Source organism: Maylandia zebra, linkage group LG23 (assembly GCF_041146795.1).
Source record: "Maylandia zebra isolate NMK-2024a linkage group LG23, Mzebra_GT3a, whole genome shotgun sequence".
NCBI lineage: Eukaryota > Metazoa > Chordata > Actinopteri > Cichliformes > Cichlidae > Maylandia > Maylandia zebra.
Genome location: NC_135188.1, coordinates 48231151 through 48251347, shown reverse-complemented (window position 1 = coordinate 48251347; position 20197 = coordinate 48231151). Strand labels below are relative to the sequence as shown.

Here is a 20197-nt window from a genome sequence, read left to right as displayed (position 1 = left end):
TATAAACATATTTAAAATTAAAGGAATTGAAATGTACATTGTGCCTTGGTTTAGTGTCTGGAAGAGTCCTGTCTCAGTCAATTATAGATGATGTGAGAGGGCGGGTGTGTGTGTTTAGGGCACGGATGGCTTGGGGATAGAAGCTCCTCTTGAGTCTCTCTGTCCTTGCCCGGAAGATGCGGAACCTTCTACCAGATTGCAGAAGTTGGAACAGTTTGTTGCCAGGATGGGACGGGTCCTTCAGTATCTGCTCTAGTCCGGCATCTCCTGGTGTAGGTGTCCTGAAGCGGGGAGAGAGCAATCCTGCAGCAGCGTTCTGCTGTACGGATCACTCTCTGGAGAGCTTTTTGGTCCTTCACACAGCTGTTCCCAAACCACGAGGTTTGCAATTGCATGAGCTACACAGATTGAACCACTGAAAACACATCTGTGCATGGAAACAGGAACAGGCAGTGATACAATACCACTGTGATCTAAAAGCAAGCCACCACCAGGAACAGTAACCTGTCAATCAAATGCAGCTGTGAGACAAATATTGTGATACACAAATTAAGTCTTAGTAGGAATAAAATAAAACATGTTTATTATGTAAATCTTGTTACGGGGGACAACAAACAGATAAAGCAGTTGCATACAAAGTTATTTATTACGTATTATTGACCAGAATGGGTAAAAGCCAAGGAAAAGCCCGGGTTGTGGCTGAGCTAATGGCTGAGAGCCGGACGAGGGGGAGGATGAACTGGCTGGGGGCTTTGATGGGACAGTCTTAGCTTACTAAATATGTCACTATTTTACTACAAAAAGAAGAAAAGGGAGAGAGGACAGAGTTGTGCTGCCACCTTTAAAGTCTACACAACAACTTGAAAACTAAACCACCCTGCTGCACTCTTTACCTTCCCTCACCAGCTTTTAAAAATCATGGCTACCCAATCGGTTAGGTCATGGTGGTCAATAAGACTAGAAAATGCTACACAGAGGTGAGTCCACTGAAGGATTACTCCAAGAGCGCTGAACAAGTATTCACAGGAATGATGTGACGTAGTGTGATGTGTGGGCCCGTTGTGTCAGGTGAGCAGCATCTGAGACAGAATGAGACGTCAGATCATAAAAGGTTTGGTTTTATGGGGTTGCTTTCATTCAGTTCTCCAACCCTCTGACTCACTGTGTCGCTGAGCCTGCAGCTCTCAGAGCTTTCTTCTTGTTCTTTCATCCAAATATGACTTAAGTGCTTGTTCATAGTGAATCTGCATAACTGATGGTTTATAAATACAATTAGATTGTTTTTAAAAGAATAATTGAGCAAAATTATTTGTTGTTTGTTTATGCATTTCTCTTGCAGTCATGTCAGAGGCGAGCATGAGCCAGTTTGTCTATATGGTCACAAGATTTTGAGGATGTTGAGCTAAAAAACAATGTTTTGTAACACAACAGTGTTAAAGTAGATTCTTAGTAAAGTGCAGTTACCATTGACTCCAATGTTAATTTGGCTGGTATAAAATATGTTGTGGTGCTGCTGAACTTTAATATAGCCAGTGTTGGGACTAACGCGTTATTAAGTAACGCGTTACAGTAACTACGTTATTATTGTGGTAACGAGCACGGTAACTAGTTATTATGCCAAAATCAGGAACGCGTTACTCGTTACTGGGATTCAGATAGACTCGTTACTCGTTACTTCCTGTGGTGGCTATCGCGGAGCTTCCACAGATTCAATAACATTAGCAAGTGGTGGAGGCCAGCAGGTGGATGAACGAAAAGGGAGGCAGGAGGAGGAGAGACCCGAAGCAGCCGCCGGTCCAAGTGTGAACTGAACTTCAGGTAAGAAGTTATGACCTGCAGTCTCTCTGGGTCAGATATGAACCAAGTTTAGGTGGAGTTTATTTTCGTTATTCAGACTTTTTCCGTACTAGCTAGCATGACGGAGTTTCTATACAGCTGGGTGGTGCTATGAAGTTAATGATGTTGAACTTTATTTTGTTCATAAGTTATTAGAGTTGCCAACCGTCCCGTCTGGTATTCAGAGAAAATATTACGCGTTTCTTATTGAGGTGAAAAGGAACAGTTTGTCCCGTAATTCAGCTGCAATGGAAAAGACACAAAGCTGGAGTTACTCTGTGTTTACGCTGCACAGCTGCCTCTTCTTCTCTCATTCTCTCCCCTCCCTCTCCTGTTGCTACTTCAATCATGAAACTGATCAATGATCAGCTGATCGGCTCTCTTGTTTGTTTATCGCTCACTTTGCGCCGAAAGAAGAAACCAGCAGATGTCGCGCTAAACAACAGCAGCACGTTTAAGTTTGATCAGCTGTTGTTAGAATTTATTTAATATTAATTTCTAGTATCAGCTGATGTTTGCTGGAGCCACAGCTGTAAAGCTGCTGGTCATGATATGGTTTGGTTATCTGGTGAGAGGGAAACATGAAGATGAAACCAGGAGATGTCCTTACTGAATCATCAGAGCTGTGATGGAGAAACAGGTTTACCTTTTAGGTGACATGGATGAGTTGAAGTTATGAACTGTTTCTGAGAGACTAATAACACCAGGATCCTTTTCTAAGCAGCTGACAGCTGGTAACTGTGCAGGGGCGGGTCTAGCAAAGTGTTGCCAGGGGGCCAGGTAGGGCATTAACAGGGAGAGGGGGGCACAAAGAAATACTTTTCTTTCTTATTCTCATTCAAAATGTCTAGCTTTTAAAAAATAATTATCTGAATCTTACAACAAACGATTGATAGATTGATGCATATATACCATCAGAACAGTGTACATCACTGTCACAGCAGTGTTTGTTTTCATTCAAAGGCTTTATGATTTTTCCTATAATGGCGGCCGGTCTCTAGTCAAAATGCCCGGGACGATTTTCTGTCCCAGTCCAGCTCTGTATGCAGCTCATCTGCAGTCTGGTGTTACCTACATCTTCCTATTCAGAAGGCAGAATTTCCGAGTTCTGAGTACAATCGAAAGCACCACGACTGCAGTTTTTGTGTTGGATGTAAAAGGTGCACATGACACTGTGACGTAGGCTAGAATCATGGCAGCAGTCAATGATGGTCCAGGCGTGGGATTTCTCTGACAGCTGACAGCTGCTTCACTGTCCTCAGTGTGATAAATCAGTGTCTATGTCCAGATCTGAAGGGTTTACAGAGTTGATGGACCCTTAGCCACCCGACACAGGCTGAACGAGTTAAAAACAGATACACAGATGTACTCAGAGTCTCAAGGGAGGAACTATTCCCAAAGGACGATCCACTGCACTATGATTGGGATTTGCTGAATTATTAATTGAATTAACTGAGATCATTGTATAGAGAGAGACAGGCTTCAGATATTTGTCATTCATGTGATTCAGTCGACGTTTATGCTTTGCTGAGACTGTAATATTTCCAATATTGCACAGAACGCCCGTCTCACATCTAGCAGAGCTGCTTTTAGCAGTGAGGTTTTTTCCTCTATATTACATTTGGTTGGCACTGTATCAGATTTACAGACTGACTAATACAATAGCCTTTTGATGCTACATTACTCTTACAAGTGACAAGCCAAGCCATCAGCTCATAGGCATGCAACCCACACGGAGGAGAGCACATTTATCTCTCCCTCAGCTGATCTTTGCCTGTGACTGAAAAATGTGTCGCATTTGCATATGTTCAGCTCAGTATGATCCATTATTAAACCTCAGGTGAAACGACCTGGCTTTAATAAGTGATAAACCCAATGCTTGTCATTTAAATTCATCATGTGAAGAAAAAAGACGTCAAACTCAGATATCAAAATGTCACTCAGCTTCACTGTTTGTCTTTTAATAAAGCTCTTACACACATATGAAAACACACATATATGCAGCAGCTGCTCGTTGTGTTGTATAGTGTGCCACTGCCATCTAGTGACGGAGTCAAAGCTCACTGGTTTGTTTTTGTGTCAGGTCTGAATTAAATGACACGTGTACAGAGCTACACACACATACCATCACAGAGAAAGCAAACAGAAGTGCACTTGATTGGAATCAGTGTAAGAAGGATATGAAGCTAACAACCTCCAGTCTTGATTCAGGAATCAGCGATCATGTGGTCCTGAGATTAAAGGAAGAGGATCAGTTGCAAAGGTCGGTGCTGCAGCATTGGGCGATCGCACCAGGTGTTGTGATGTAGCTCTGACACAACGCCATGTTCATGCACTGACGGAACGAAGCACCTAGAATAATGAAACAGAGTGTACGCTTAAAGTGAGCGTGTGAACATACTTACTGAGCAGGCATAACTTCACACATGATTTAAATGGCCTGGTAAATGGCCTGTATTTATATAGCGCTTTACTCGTCCCTAAGGACCCCAAAGCGCTTTACATATCCAGTCATCCACCCATGCACACACACGTTCACACACTGGTGATGGCAGGCTACATTGTAGCCACAGCCACCCTGGGGCGCACTGACAGGCTGCCGGACACTGGCGCCACCGGGCCCTCTGACCACCACCAGTAGGCAACGGGTGAAGTGTCTTGCCCAAGGACACAACGACCGAGACTGTCCAACCGGGGCTCGAACCGGCAACCTTCCAATTACAAGGCAAACTCCCAACTCTTGAGCCACGATCGCCCCGTTTTAGAGATTCATTCAATCTGTCTCAACACATTTCTTTTTTTGGTATCATTCCTTACCTTTAGTAGTATTTAAAACCCTCAAATACACATACAGCTGGGTGATCCTGGGTCTGTGCTGCAGATTTGAGTTCATTATGGTTTTGTGTTTTGCATTTAGCAGGTTTTCATATTCTAATTTCCTAATGCATCTGAGTCATTAGATCATTTGTTATTTCAAGTTCCTGGTTTTTGTTGTGTTACATTTAGTTTCTGGTCTGTATCTTGTCATCACCGCCTCTTGTTGTAGTATGCTTTGATTCCCTGCTCATATTCCTGTCTGTCTGGTTTCCCTGTGTCTAGTTCACATATCTCAGTCTAGGTCTCAATGTTTTATTTTGATACACCAGCCTCATGCGTATGATGTTCAGTTTTGCTTTCCTTGTCTCATGTGTTCCCACGTTGCTGCAGATCTGCTCGTCTTTGCCACCATGGCCAGTCCACACCTCACCTGTCTCTTTGCTGGCAGAAAGAGGAACCTGCCCCCGCTGCACCCTCAGTTTCCTTTGGTTCCCTCATCAAGGAGGAACCGGCACTCCCAAGACCGTCAGAGCCTACAGCTCCACCTGGGTTTGACCTCAGAGCAGCCAAACGCTCCTCCGGGTGAATTAGAAGAACCTTTTCTCTTGTGCTTTCTCCGAGCCAGAGAAAATTAAAACAGGGGCTTTAAATTTGACTGAGTTGTTTGTTCCTGAGTCTGTAGGTTTGTCTTTTTTAATGAATCATGTGATGTTCAGCGAGCAGGAGCTGAGTCTGTATTTTGTGCTTTCAGTGTTGACCAAAGCAGAAGTTTCTTGTTTGTTTCTGAGACATTTGTTCCAAGCTTTTACAGTTTGAGGTCTGACCTCAGTGTGGCTAAGATGGCACAATCAAAGAAGTGAAAAAGTGTTTTCAACCTCAAAGCCAGCAAAAAGTAAGACTGAGGTTTTTGTTCCTGAGACTGTCGACATGGACAAAGTGCGTTCCAGAACCAGCTGAAAATAAAGGAGCAGATTTCTGTGCAATTAACGAAGCACTGTGTGTTTCTGAGACAACTATAAACAACATACTGCTCCTGAGCTGGTCGATAATGACAGATGCCAGCCTCTTATTGCTTTTCCCAGCCGGCCAGTATTGATAATTGTGTGTTTTCTGCTTCTGAATCCTCGGCACTGCTAAGTGTAGTTTGCTTTGCGTCTGAGTCGACTATCTGAGGACTTTGAACTTAAACACAGATAAACCAAGCTGGTTTTCTTTAACACTGTCAGCATTTCTGAGCTCGATGATTCAGGGATGCTTGGTTATACTTGGTTATTCCTCTGTTATGATTCAGTGTTATGGATATTTGTGTTTCTTTGTCACACCAGACACACCATAGTTTGTGTCCTGTGTTATTGCTGCTATGTGAGTCCCAGGTGGAGGCTGACCATTGGTGGAGGACTGGCAGAGGCCGGCTATAAATGAGGACCCTTCTCAACCGGCACGCTCCGCCTACTTCCTGTTCCCAACGAACTGTGCATGTGGCTGCGTGTGGATCTGTATTCTGGAAGCTTTTGCTGTGTTGTAAGTAGTTTGTTGTAAATAGATGGTAGCTGTTTTGGTTGGTCTTCCTTGAGAGCAGGGAGTGTGGGGGCATTTTCCTCTTTTTATTGTCCTTGTGTTGCACGCCGGTTTCCCCTGGGCTGGGGTGTAACACCTCTGACTGATGTTTGTCTTCCAAAGCTGGCAGCCGTGAGTCAGCTATGAGCCCTGCTCAGCTCCAGTCGTTGAGCATCCTCCCAATCTGCAGGTTCTCACGCTGCCACCTGTGGACTCCACACAGCTGCCACCGGCTTCCATATTGCCTTCAGCATCTGGGACAGAGCCTGGACCGGCTTCCCCAGCGCCAGTGTGTGCGCCCAAGCCGGGGGTCCCCGCATCGCCTTCACCCAAGTCTGATCCTGCCCCGTCTGGTCTTTAGGCAGCCTGGAGATAAACTATCTGAGCCTACAGCCTCCCAGCCGGGCTTCCACAGCTTCCCTGTTTCTAGTCTCAGCTCCCCAACATTGGACACTTTTAAAACCCGTTTGAAACCCTACTTTTATTCCTTGGCTTTTAAATCAGAATGAGTTTATTGCTTTTATTTATCTTATTTCTCACTCAAATCTTCTAATTTTCTGATTCTTTTTCTAAGCTCTTATCATATCCCTATGTTTTTTTTTCTTTAAATTATCTTGATTGTACAGCACCTTGGTCAACGGTTGTTGTTTTAAATGTTCTATATAAATAAATTGGACTTTGACTAGATTAAACATCTAAGTCTACGTCTAGTTTGTCACCTTACAGTAAAGGTTGTTCCCAGTCACTTTAAGTTGCTCCGAGTGATCAGTATTATGGTGACAATCTTCTATTCTGGGAGGGATCTTTTTTTAATTGACTTTTTTTATTCCTTGTATGATCATTTTTCATAATTAAACAATAAGAACAAGAAGTCTGATGTCTTGTATTTATTATGTATGTATAGTTTGAAATACACTACTTTGTATTTAAATTTCAAACACATTTCGTTTTTGTACAAAGTCTCGATATCGGATCAGTATCGCTGATACCAGCCTGAAGTTTACAGCTATGGAAAGGAAATCCGTGGCATCGCTATTGGAAAGGAAACTTCTTCAAGCTGGCAAAAATATTGTGATGCTACCATAGGGTACTTACTGACGCTTTGAAATATAACATCAGCACAGGCATTTTGTCCTGCCGGACAGGTCTGGATGCTTGTAGGAGTACAGAGGTCACTCTGCCATGAGAAACAAAAGTTACACCTCAGTGCCTCTCCTGGAAACCACACACACACACACATATTAAAATAATGCAGATATAAGAGATCATTCTGAGCACTTATTGACGTCTTTTTTGTCATTCTTCTTGAATTCTTGAATTGATAAACAAATGGTATGAAAAAGAATAAAGAAACATACCCTGATACAAAGTCAGGAAGAAAAGAATGACACCCAGTGCAGCTCTCATGTTTTGGTCTGGAAGTTAAAGAAAACAAAAGTATGTTTACACCGTGTTTCAAATTATTATGCAAATTGTGTTTAAGTGTCATAAAGATTAAATAAGCTGTTCTTCGATAAAAACCATGGATGGGAGTGTGTCTCAGGACTCTGTGTTTCACTGAAATCAACCTCGGACCCCTGTGATCGTTAGTTTGCCAGCTGAGCCCAATTAAAGGAAAAACTACTAAAGGAGGATGTTCCACATTATTAAGCAGGCCTCCATTTTCAAGAAACAGAGGAATGAAAAAGGATCTCTGCTGCTGAAAAGTGTGAAATAGTTGAATGCCTTGGACACGTAACGAGATATTTCACAAATATTTCAGCGTGATCACCATCATGTTAAGAGATTTGTGAGTCAGAGCACACATGGGTCCGTGCAGGTAAAGGCACAATGATGAAGGTTTCAGACAAATGCATCAGATTAAGAGAGCAGCTGCTAAAAGGCCATCACAAAGCAGCAAACACATGTTTGAAGCTGCTGGTGCCTCTGGAGCCCTGCGAACATCAAGCTGTAGGATCCTCCAGAGACCTGCAGCTGTGCATAAACCACCTCCAACCAATGCTCACAAGCAGAAACGCTGCAGTGGGCCCAGAACTACAAGAAGACTCGTTTTCAAACGGTCTTGGTCACTGATGAGTGCAGCGCAGCCCTGGATGGTCCAGATGGATGCAGAGGTGGACGGCCACCGTGTCCCAACAAGGCTGCATCGTCAGTGAGGAGGTGGAGTCATGTTTGAGCTGGAATCACAGGGAGAGAGCTGGTCGGCCCCTTTAGGGTCCCTGAAGGAGTGAAAATGACCTCTGCAGAGGATGTGGAGTTTCTGACTGACCACTTTCTTCCATGGTAGAAAGAGAAGAACTGTGCCTTCTGCAACACAACCATCTTCATGCAACACAATGCACCACCTCATGCTACAAGGAACACCTCTGCATCATTGGCTGCTGTCGGCATAAAGGGAGAGAAACTCATGGTGTGGTCCCCATTCCTCCCTGACCTCAATCCTATTGGGAACCTTTGGAACATCCTCAAGCAAACAAATATGAGGGTGGGAGGCCGTTCACATCCAAACAGCAGCTCCGGGAGGCTATTCTGACATCCTGCAAACACATTCAAGCAGAAACTTTCCAAAAACTTCCAAGAATTGTAGAACTGCTATCAATCATCTGGGACTCTCCTCAGCTCTTTCTGGGACAGTGGCGCAGCTGCCCCTCTGTTGGTCTTCCTTGGTCTCTTGTGTTCTGGGGGCCTCTGGATGTCTGGAGTTTTGATCTCCTCCATACCTGCTTCATGCCCTGGAGGACGGGGCTGTGGCCCCCCCACACCCTCTAGCAGATTATTACATGAAGGAACCTTTTAAAAAAACAAAAAACAAGCGCGTCCATGCTCACAGGTGTACACACGGGTGATCACACCCACAAACTACACCCTTTTTGGCTCCTACCTCAAAGCACACTGTGTTCTGTTGATCTTATGTGCTGCACAATAATGTTTAACATTTAGTATTTACTGTCATATTCCCATATATCATTGTGATGCTGTTTATTCTATTACTCTTGTTCTCTTCTGCTTGCTTTCTTTTTTCTTTCTCAGCAGGTGATCCAGGTGATTGATATATGCATTTTTTTTCTCTGCCCGTTCTGTTGGTTTTTGTCTTTTGCCCTTCTCCCCCGTCCCTCTTCTCAGCTGTTTCTCTTTCCCTCTTTCTTTCTCCCCTTCTTTCCCCCAGTCAAGTCTGTCCCGTATTCAGTAAGTGAAAATAAAATAAACAATAAAAGGTGAATCAAATGGACCATTACGCCAAGGCTGGGATGGTCAGTTTGGTAAAGTAAATCCGTTGGGCATCTTTCTTTGCCTTTAGACAACAATTCTGATGGCAAAAGAGCCAAACGGGACAGGCAAAAAAAAAAAAAAAAAAAAAAGAACTGCTATCAAATAAGGGGTCCTGTGTTAATGTGTAACTTGACCTGTTAGGATGTTTCTGATTTCAGTGAAATTGATCCACTAATGCTGCAAATTCAACAAATCACCATTTTCAATTCTCTACAACCTGTAAAATCTTTTGAAACTGTGTGTGCGTAATAATTTGGAAGCGTGCGTTTCAAGTTTTGTATTTTTGAAAAACTGTTTTCATCGGGAGTTTAGTTCAGTAACATTTGAATTATACTCTAATGGCTGACGACTCGAAAATTATGCCGACTGTCATTTAAATCGACTATGTAGGAAAAACAGAGAAAAATATCATAATCATTTGGAACGCGGTGTAAGCTCCTGTGCCCAAGAAAAGTACTCGACAGGATTGATTGCCCCACTACCCACAGGAAGAGCTTGTAGGGGTTTGGTGCTTTGTAAATAAGGAGGCAATCAGGGGCAGAGCTCGTGGCAATCCAATCGTTAGCTTCCAAAACTGGCTTGTGGTTCATGGAATGTCAGTTCTTTGTGGAAAAGGAGTCTGAGTGAGACTGAAAGACATGTAGATAGGGATGGGTATCGTTTAGGTTTTATCTGATACCGGTGCCAAACCGGTACTTTTGAAACGGTGCCGGTGCTCAAACGGTGCTCAAACCGGTGCTTAAAGAATGGAGAACACAAAATTGGTCCAAAAACCTCTCATGTTCAGCTGGTTTTTTGTAAAAAGATAACAATGTTAGCCTTTTCTGCAGCTATGGGGCATATATGGTATCACTCTTGGCTGGAAGCAGTGCTTAAACAATGGAAAAAACACAAACTTTGTCCAAAAACCTCTCATGTTCAGCTGTTTCCCTCTTTTTCTTTGGTCATTTTAGCCTTTTTGGCCAGGGTGAAGGGAGTATCTGCCATCAAACAAGAAGACAGCCGCATGTAGCTATGATGATGTTTGCTAGTTCACCTTACATGCATTAATGTAATAACGTGGTTAGCCTACTCAACGTAAATTACACACGGACAACATGAAGCTACTCATGCAGAGAAGAACGGCTGCTGCTGCCATCAAATACAGCGCATTTCTCGGCTTTTAAAAAAAACGCTATGCGTCGCCAGGTGTTTCATCGGATTCGAGGTGTTACCTCCTTTGACAGTATCACAGTATCAGCTTAAAGCACTTGTTGCTGCTGAGTTTGCATATTTTGCTGTGAAGTACAGCCAGACTTTTGACCGCTTCGCCTTGGACATTTTTAATCTGTAGCTCTGCATAAAAGAACGTACGTACCTGGCCCCGCCTACTATCCTGGGAAACGTAAAATGATTGGCTAGAAGTGTATCACAGCTCAGGAAAAAAAAGCACCGAAATAAAGCACCGAAATGTGCGCTGCTTTTCGGTCTGGTTACTACCGTTTATGTCAGAACCGGTGCCATCATGGCACCGGACACCGGTACCCATCCCTACATGTAGATGTAGTCGGGCTCACCTCAGTGGACAGCCACCAAGGGTGACTTCAAAGGATTCGTTTGACAGTTGGGGTTTTCTTTGCAGCTTCTTTAGGGTCTTTACCTCACAATATAGTAGTGCCTTGAAGCAACTGCTGCTGTGATTTGGTTTTACATGAACTGAATTGAATTGAATTGAATTGAATTACACTTGCATTCCCCGGTTCGCTGTGTTTGGGTTTTCCCCAGTGGATGCATCCATGTACCTTCTGGTCACAGAACAGGTCCTGACTGTTGTGTTGCTTGTGTGCCAAGTGACAGTATTCAGCCTTCTTTGAGTCACTGGACGGGGTGCTAAAGTGTGCTCCGTCTGGGGACTCCATTGTTTTGCTGAAGGACTTTAACTCTCAATGGGTCAATGACAGTGTGACCTGGAGTGGTCTAATATGAACCCAAATAGGGTTCTGTTATTGGACTGTGGAGCATAAGGATGTCAAAGTGCACTTGGCACCAGGTCATCCTAGGTCACAGATCAGTGATCAATTTTGTAATTATCAGATCTAAGGATGATCAGACATCCTTAGATCAAGACGAGGAAGATCATCTAATCAAAGGCTGTTGGTAGTCCCACAAACATGTTTTAAGACCAGAGGAGGCCCCGGGTTGTGGAATGCTCTGCCTCGATCATTACATTGCCTTGATTGTATTTATTCTTTAAAACAGCAGCTTAAGACTCATTTATTTAGGTTGGCTTTTACCTAGATTTGTGCTGTATGTTCGATTGTGCTGTTTTATGTATATCTGTTTTATATTATTGTAAAGCACTTTCTGGTTTTTATCCAGTGAAGAGTGCTATATAAATAAATAAAGTAAAGTAAGCTGGGGTAACCTGCTGGCAGGCAAAACTAAAGAAGTCAGTTGGATGAGTAACAAAATGTTTCTCCTACAGAAAAAGCAACGTGCAGATGAACAGAATCAGCTTCCTGGGATTTCCTAAACTGGATGATTGAGGATGTATCAAGAGTAATTAGCAGTTTCTCAAGGTAACTTTTTGCACACTGTCCAGTCCAGCGAAGTTAATTAAGTTTTTATTTATAAACAATTATAAGGATAAGTAATGATTTCAAATTCAGTACTATATATATCTATATCTATATATTTATATATATATAGATATAGATATATATGTCCCACTAAAAACGGCTGTTTTTATTTTGATTAATTTGTTGCCCAATGAGCAGTCATTTTGAAATGACTGATCGTTTGTCAGTGACGTACAAACACAAACCAAATATGCCACTAACTGCACTCTGCAAAATCCCTTTGTTCACTTTAAAGCATCCGCATTATTTAAGCCTTTATGTGTCAGTGTTGTTTGCAGCACTTTGAAGACCTTTCCATATCAGCATGTCAGATATGAGCAAACCTCCCTAGTTATGAACAAAATGGAATCTACTTTACAAATAGGGATGGGTACCGGTGTCCGGTGCCATCATGACATAAACGGTAGTAACCAGACCGAAAAGCAGCGCACATTTCGGTGCTTTATTTCGGTGCTTTTTTTTCCTGAGCTGTGATACACTTCTAGCCAATCATTTTACGTTTCCGAGGATAGTAGGCGGGGCCAGGTACGTACGTTCTTTTAGAGCAGAGCTACAGATTAAAAATGCCCAAGGCGAAGCGGTCCAAAGTCTGGCTGTACTTCACAGCAAAAGATGCAAACTCAGCAGCAACAAGTGCTTTAAGCTGATACTGTGATACTGTCAAAGGAGGTAACACCTCGAATCCGATGAAACACCCGGCGACGCATAGCGTTTTTTTTTTAAAGAAAAAGAGGAAAACAGCTAAACATGAGAGGTTTTTGGACAAAGTTTGTGTTTTTCCCATTGATTAAGCACTGCTTCCAGCCAAGAGTGATACCATATATGCCCCATAGCTGCAGAAAAGGCTAACATTGTTATCTTTTCACAAAAACCAGCTGAACATGAGAGGTTTTTGGACCAATTTTGTGTTCTCCATTCTTTAAGCACCAGTTTGAGCACCGTTTGAGCACCGGCACCGTTTCAAAAGTACCGATTTGGCACCGGTATCAGATAAAACCTAAACGATACCCATCCCTATTTACAAAGTTTGCAGATTTAATTTACTTGTGAGTTGTTACCTTGTGCTTAGATCGTCAGCTCCCAATCTGTGTCCTGTATCTTGGAAGGAGGTGTTGGCTTTACAGTGGGTGCTGTCTTTTATAACCATTGCACAATCAGCCAAAGGAGACGATGTATTGTGGAATAGGTTTTGGTGGGGATATCATGTGACTGAGGCTTGTTGAAAATTGTTGTTTCACATGAAATCCCCACCAAAATAAGGAAGTAACAGTGTGTTACTTCCTTATTTTGGTGGGGATATCATGTGACTGAGGCTTGTTGAAAATTGTTGTTTCACATGAAATCCCCACCAAAATAAGGAAGTAACAGTGTGTTACTTCCTTATTTTGGTGGGGATTTCATGTGACTGAGGCTTGTTGAAAATTGTTGTTTCACATGAAATCCCCACCAAAAGTAAGTAACACTGTATATATATATATATATATATATATATATATATATATTTATATATATTAGGGGTGCAACGATACTCGTATCGATATTGAACTGTTCGATACAGTGCTTTCGGTTCAGTACGCATATGTATCGAACAATACAAATTTTTTAATTTATGTTATCAACTTTCCTTCTGACGATGCTGTCTGTGTTGAGCGCTCAGTGGATCTGCGCTCGACAGTGCAGCCTAGGCGGAGTAGTCGAACGCAGATTCACTGAGCGCAGGGCAAGCTAGCCAGACAGAAGTTAAGCTCTCCTTCCAACATGGCAAATTGAACCTCCCCCACCCTCATTCAGATCTGGCGTTTGGAACTATTTTGGTCTTCATGTGACGTATGACCCTGAAGGTAAGCGAGTCATGGACTAAAGTAAAACGGTGTGTCGGATGTGCCACGCAATGCTCAATTACATGGGTGGGAACTAGTGTGTTAGTGCAGTTAGCTCGTTAACGTGTTGACGCCGTCCAGCCCCACGCACGGGGCGATCGGCGGTAGCTCGTTAACGGAGATTTGCCATGTTGTGGTGTTAACGTCATTTCAGATTAACGCTGACAGCACTAGTGGGAACACAACGAATATGACTGCACATTTACACCGACATCATCCTAGTGCAAAGACAAGTGGAAGCAGACAAAAACAAGCAAGCATGCTACTAACTTTAGCCGAGTCATTTAGACAGCCGTTAGCACAGGATTCTCCTTATGGGGACCTGATATGTTTAATATGCTGCTGAGAATATAGCCCAGAAGAAGCGTATAGTAGAGCTTTTATTTTGAAAGAGCCATTTCTCTGTAATAAACTCTCTTTTCCAAAGATGAGTGATTCCTCCAGCAGATAGATTTATTATTTTATTACTTTTTTGTTTTTGCAACATTAAATTAAAAAACTGTACTTTTGAGTTAAAATATATATTTATAATTTTAATAAATGACAAATTAAAAAAGGCATGAACATTTTTTTTGTATTGAAAAAATATCGAACCGTGACACCAAAGTATCGAACCGAACCGTGAATTTTGTGTATCGTTGCACCCCTAATATATATATATATATATATATTACGTGAAGTACCCTCAGAAGGTCTGCTAGATGATGTTAATGCAGCACTACGGGCAATACCTACAACCACGATTACCGACACTAACAAGCTGATCTACAATACGGCAGCAGTGATCAGTGAGATGCTTGGCTACAAGTTGAACAGCCACAAGGGGCAGTACCCTCCATGGAGAAGGAGGCTAGAGGGCAAGATCAAAGTAGCACGGAGGGAGGTTAGCCAACTAACAGAGTTGCAGCAAGGTGCGACAAAGAAGGTGCATAAGAAATACAGCAAGCTGTCCATACCTGAGGCCTTGGAAACTGCCAAGCAAAGACTCACAGCCTTGGCCAGCCGCTTGAGGAGGTACACCAGAGAGATAGAAGGCAGGAGAATAAACCAGCTGTTCTCCACAGAACCAGCAAAGGTGTACTCTCAGTGGCAAGGGAACAATAAGAGAACAGCACCACCAAGGCTGGAGACAGAGCAATACTGGAAGAGCATATGGGAGAAGGACGCAACCCATAACGGCAATGCTCAGTGGCTAGAGGATCTGAGGGCAGACCACAGCGACCTCCCTGAACAGGGTCCAGTAACCATCACAGTGGCAGATATCCAAGAAAGGGTCTCCAGTATGAACAGTTGGACAGCACCAGGGCCCGACATGGTTCACGCCTACTGGCTGAAGAAGCTGACTGCACTCCACGAGCGTCTGGCAGCACAAATGAACCAGCTGGTAGTTAACGAGAGACACCCGGAATGGCTAACCGAAGGTCGGACGGTCCTGATCCCCAAGGACCCCAAGAAGGGACCGGTCCCCTCCAAGTACCGACCAATAACCTGCCTCAGTACTACATGGAAGCTCCTGTCAGGCATTATATCGGCTAAGATGAACAGGCACATGGGTCAATACATGAGTGGGGCACAGAAAGGGATTGGCAAGAATACCAGAGGCACAAAACACCAGCTACTGGTAGACCGAGCAGTCAGCCAAGACTGCAAGACCAGACTGACCAACGTGTGCACTGCCTGGATTGATTACAAGAAGGCCTATGACTCAATGCCCCACAGCTGGATACTGGAATGCTTAGAATTGTATGCAACAATTCTATACAATTGTATTGTATAGAATTGTATAGATCAATGGGACCCTAAGAGCCTTCATCAGGAACTCAATGGGGATGTGGCGTACAACACTAGAGGCCAACTCCAAGCCCATAGCACAAGTCACCATCAAGTGCGGGATCTACCAAGGAGATGCTCTGTCCCCACTGCTGTTCTGCATAGGCCTGAACCCCCTCAGTGAGATCATTAACAAGACTGGCTACGGATACCGACTACGGAACGGAGCAGTTGTCAGCCACCTCCTGTACATGGACGACATCAAGCTGTATACCAAGAGTGAACGAGACATCGATTCACTGATCCACACTACCAGGCTATACAGCAATGACATTGGAATGTCGTTCGGACTGGAGAAGTGTAGTCGGATGGTAACAAAGAGAGGGAAGGTAGTCAGAACAGAGGGGATTGAACTACCAGAAGGCAACATTGCAGACATAGAGGACAGTTACAAGTACCTGGGGATCCTGCAGGCAAATGGGAACCATGAAGAGGCCGCTAGAAAAGCTGCAACCACCAAGTACCTGCAGAGGGTCAGGCAAGTCCTGAGGAGTCAGCTGAATGGTAAGAACAAGATCCTGGCCATCAACACCTGTGCCCTGCCCGTGATCAGGTACCCTGCTGGGGTAATAGGCTGGCCAAAGGAGGAGATAGAAGCCACTGACATCAAGACAAGAAAGCTCCTTACCATGCATGGAGAGTTTCACCCCAAGTCCAGCACCCTGAGGCTGTACACTAAGCGGAAGGAAGGGGGCCGGGGACTGGTGAGTGTCAGCACCACAGTCCAGGATGAGACAACGAACATCCAAGAATACATTGGGAAGATGGCCCCAACTGACCGAGTGCTCAGTGAATACCTCAGGCAGCAGAAACCCAAGAAAGAGGAGGGAGACGAGGAACCATCATGGAAGGACAGGGCCCTGCACGGTATGTACCACCGGCAGATAGAGGAGGTGGCTGATATCCAGAAATCCTACCAGTGGCTGGACAAAGCTGGACTGAAAGACAGCACAGAGGCACTAATCATGGCAGCACAAGAACAAGCTCTGAGTACAAGATCCATAGAGGCTGGGGTCTATCACACCAGGCAAGACCCCAGGTGCAGGCTGTGTAAAGATGCCCCAGAGACAATCCAGCACATAACAGCAGGGTGCAAGATGCTAGCAGGCAAGGCATACGTGGAACGCCATAACCAAGTGGCCGGCATAGTGTACAGGAACATCTGTGCCGAGTATAACCTGGAAGTCCCGAGGTCAAAATGGGAGATGCCCCCAAGGGTGGTGGAGAATGACCGAGCTAAGATCCTGTGGGACTTCCAGATACAGACGGACAAAATGGTGGTGGCTAACCAACCGGACATAGTGGTGGTAGACAAACAGAAGAAGACGACCGTAGTGATCGATGTAGCGGTTCCGAATGACAGCAATATCAGGAAGAAGGAACACGAGAAGCTGGAGAAATACCAAGGGCTCAGAGAAGAGCTCGAGAGGATGTGGAGGGTGAAGGTAACGGTGGTCCCCGTGGTAATCGGAGCACTAGGTGCGGTGACTCCCAAGCTAGGCGAGTGGCTCCAGCAGATCCCGGGAACAACATCGGAGATCTCTGTCCAGAAGAGCGCAGTCCTGGGAACAGCTAAGATACTGCGCAGGACCATCAAACTCCCAGGCCTCTGGTAGAGGACCCGAGCTTGAAGGATAAACCGCCCGCAGGGGCGTGCTGGGTGTTCTTTTTTTTTATATATGTATATATACATATATACAGTGTTACTTACTTTTGGTGGGAATTTCATGTGCTTGTTGAAAATTTTCGCTTCACATGAAACATGAAATCCCCACCAAAAGTAAGTAACACTGTGTACATATATATATATATATATATATATATGTCATCCAGGGAAGGACGGACGTTGTTTTGCTGTGCTGTATTTTAATGTGAAGTGTACATATTTATTTTTTATATTGCATGCATTGGTTATATTTTTGTGCAGTGTTTTATTTAGTTTGCATGTTTTAGTTGCCGGCAAATTGTCCTGGAGAGACTCCGCCTTTTCCCCCGTTTTTACTAATTGGACACACCTGAGAGAAAAAAGGTAATTTACAGAGTGCTCAAGGACACATAAGAGGTTTGGAGCCGGTGTTCAACGAAAATGTAACACGGAGAATGCGAGACAGACAGGGGAAAGACACAGACGATCAGAGGGGAGAGCGAGAGACGATCAGAGAGTAGAGATGATCAGATGGAGCAGACGACCAGCGACTGGGAAGAGAGATTACCAGCGACTGGAAAGGGGAAACGATCAGAGGAAAAAAAGGCAGATGACCAGCGACTAGGGACGCGTAGCGGCAGTCTGGTGGCAATAACGACAAGAGCCAGCTCGTGCACTGCGGGAGAACAGAAGCAGTGAGACCGCGGTGCCGATTGCAGTTTGAGGAAGCGGCGGGCGGAGTTGAGAGCTCTGCCCACCCGGGTAAGTCTTTGACTTATCCTTTTTATAAAGTAAACTGCCAAAGGAATAGTGACTGCCGCTCCCTCCCTTTCTTCAGTGCACCAGGACGTGGAATGCGGGGAGGAAGGCGAGGACTCCGCTGGGTTTCCCTCTTTTAATACTACGCTGGACCTCTTAGTTTTCTGTGACTTTTAGGCCGTGGTGGATTCCACTGGACTTTTAATGTTGTGTGTTATTGATTTTTATTGTGTCTTCCCTTGGCCAAGGTTGTTTTAATTCATTTTATATTTTTAACTATTTAAACATAATAAATTATATTTTTAATTCTACAGTTTTGTTTCGTGTGCTTTTCCCTCGGCGGCTCCATTGCTCTGCCCGTTTTGAGGAAGGTTTCCTTCCTTTAAAAAACACAAATCACCTGTGGAAAGAAGATAAGAGAAAGATAAAACTCAGCCTTTCCGCACCGGTGTCACATATATATATATAAATATATATATATACATATATATATTAGGGGTGCAACGATATTCGTATCAATATTGAACTGTTCGATACAGTGCTTTCGGTTCGGTACGCATATGTATCAAACAATACAACATTTGTAATTTATTTTATAAATTTTCCTTCTGACGATGCTGTCTGTGTTGAGCGCTCAGTGAATCTGTGTTCGACTACTCCACCTAGGCTGCACTGTCCAGCGCAGATCCACTGAGCGCTCAACACAGACAGCATCGTCAGAAGGAAGAGCGCAGGGGAAGCTAGCAAGACAGAAGTTAAGCTCTCCTTGCAACAGGCAAATTGAACCTCCCCCACCCTCATTCAGATCTGGCGTTTGGAATTATTTTGGTTTTCATGTGACGTATGACCCTGAAGGTAAGCGAGTCATGGACTAAAGTAAAACAGTATGTTGGATGTGCCATGCAATGCTCAATTACATTGGTGGGAGCTAGTGTGTTAGCGCAGTTAGCTCGTTAACGTGTTGGCCGTCTAGCCCCATGCACGGGGCGATCGGCGGTAGCTCGTTAACGGAGATTTGCCGTGTTGTGGCGTTAAGGTCATTTCAACGAGATTAACCTGAAAGCACTAGTGGGAACACAACGAATATGACTGCACATTTACACCGACATCATCCTAGTGCAAAGACAAGTGGAAGCAGACAAAAAAAAGCAAGCATGCTACTAACTTTAGCCGAGTCATTTAGACAGCTGTTAGCACATGATTCTCCTCATGCTGCTGAGATTATAGCCCAGAAGAAGCGGATAGTATAGCTTTTATTTTGGAAAGAGACATTTCTCTGTAATAAACTCTCTTTTCCAAAGATGAGTGATTCCTCAATCAGATACAGGGCTCGCAATATCGCTAGCCCGACGTCCTGGGGCTAGTGATTTTTTCAGTCGGGCTACCAAAATCTATCTCTGCCCTGCCCGTCGGGCTATTGTAGGAAAAATATATGTCAATGCTTTTGCATTCTTTCAGAAATGTAGCTGGGTAATTATGTCATTGGCATCGGTGAGCCACTGTCAATATGTGACATATTGAAATCGCGTTTGAATTTGCGCTTGTTTTTTTGCTTTCACTTTGCAATCGCGCGAACTGTGTATAGAGAGCGACAGCACTGATCTGTGAGTGATGATAATTTGTGCACCAATTCCTCTGACATCGTCTTATTAATCGTTAGCTTACTATGCAAACATGACAAGTGAAATCTCCCGCAGCTTAAACATGTGAGAGGTTGATCGCGCAGAGAATCGCTGAGCTTATGTGAGTGAGTGTGTAAAAGCAGCAGGATATATATTTTAGTTCTGCTGAGCCAAATAAGACAGGTCAGGGTGAAGAAGTGACAGCCAAAGAAAAGCTTACCACAAAACGGAGAAGTTATGACAAATCAGACTATAAGGCAAAAAGAAAGTGCAGCTTTATGGTTTCATGGACAAAATAATTTCTGTGGCTGCAATATGACAAGCTAAATAACCAGGGCTGCACATAAGTGGTCCGCAGGTGTG

The 20197-nt window shown here is 43.9% G+C and overlaps 1 long non-coding RNA gene across 1 annotated transcript; it reads right to left on the bottom strand.

The window, feature by feature from the left end:
• Nucleotides 1–3764: 3764 nt before the first annotated feature.
• On the bottom strand, nucleotides 3765–13265 carry LOC143415073 (uncharacterized). Its single transcript, XR_013095682.1, has 4 exons — nucleotides 13157–13265; nucleotides 7569–7625; nucleotides 7306–7425; nucleotides 3765–4188 (listed from the first exon to the last, which is right to left on the bottom strand). It is a non-coding gene; the product is annotated as an uncharacterized LOC143415073 (long non-coding RNA).
• Nucleotides 13266–20197: the final 6932 nt, after the last annotated feature.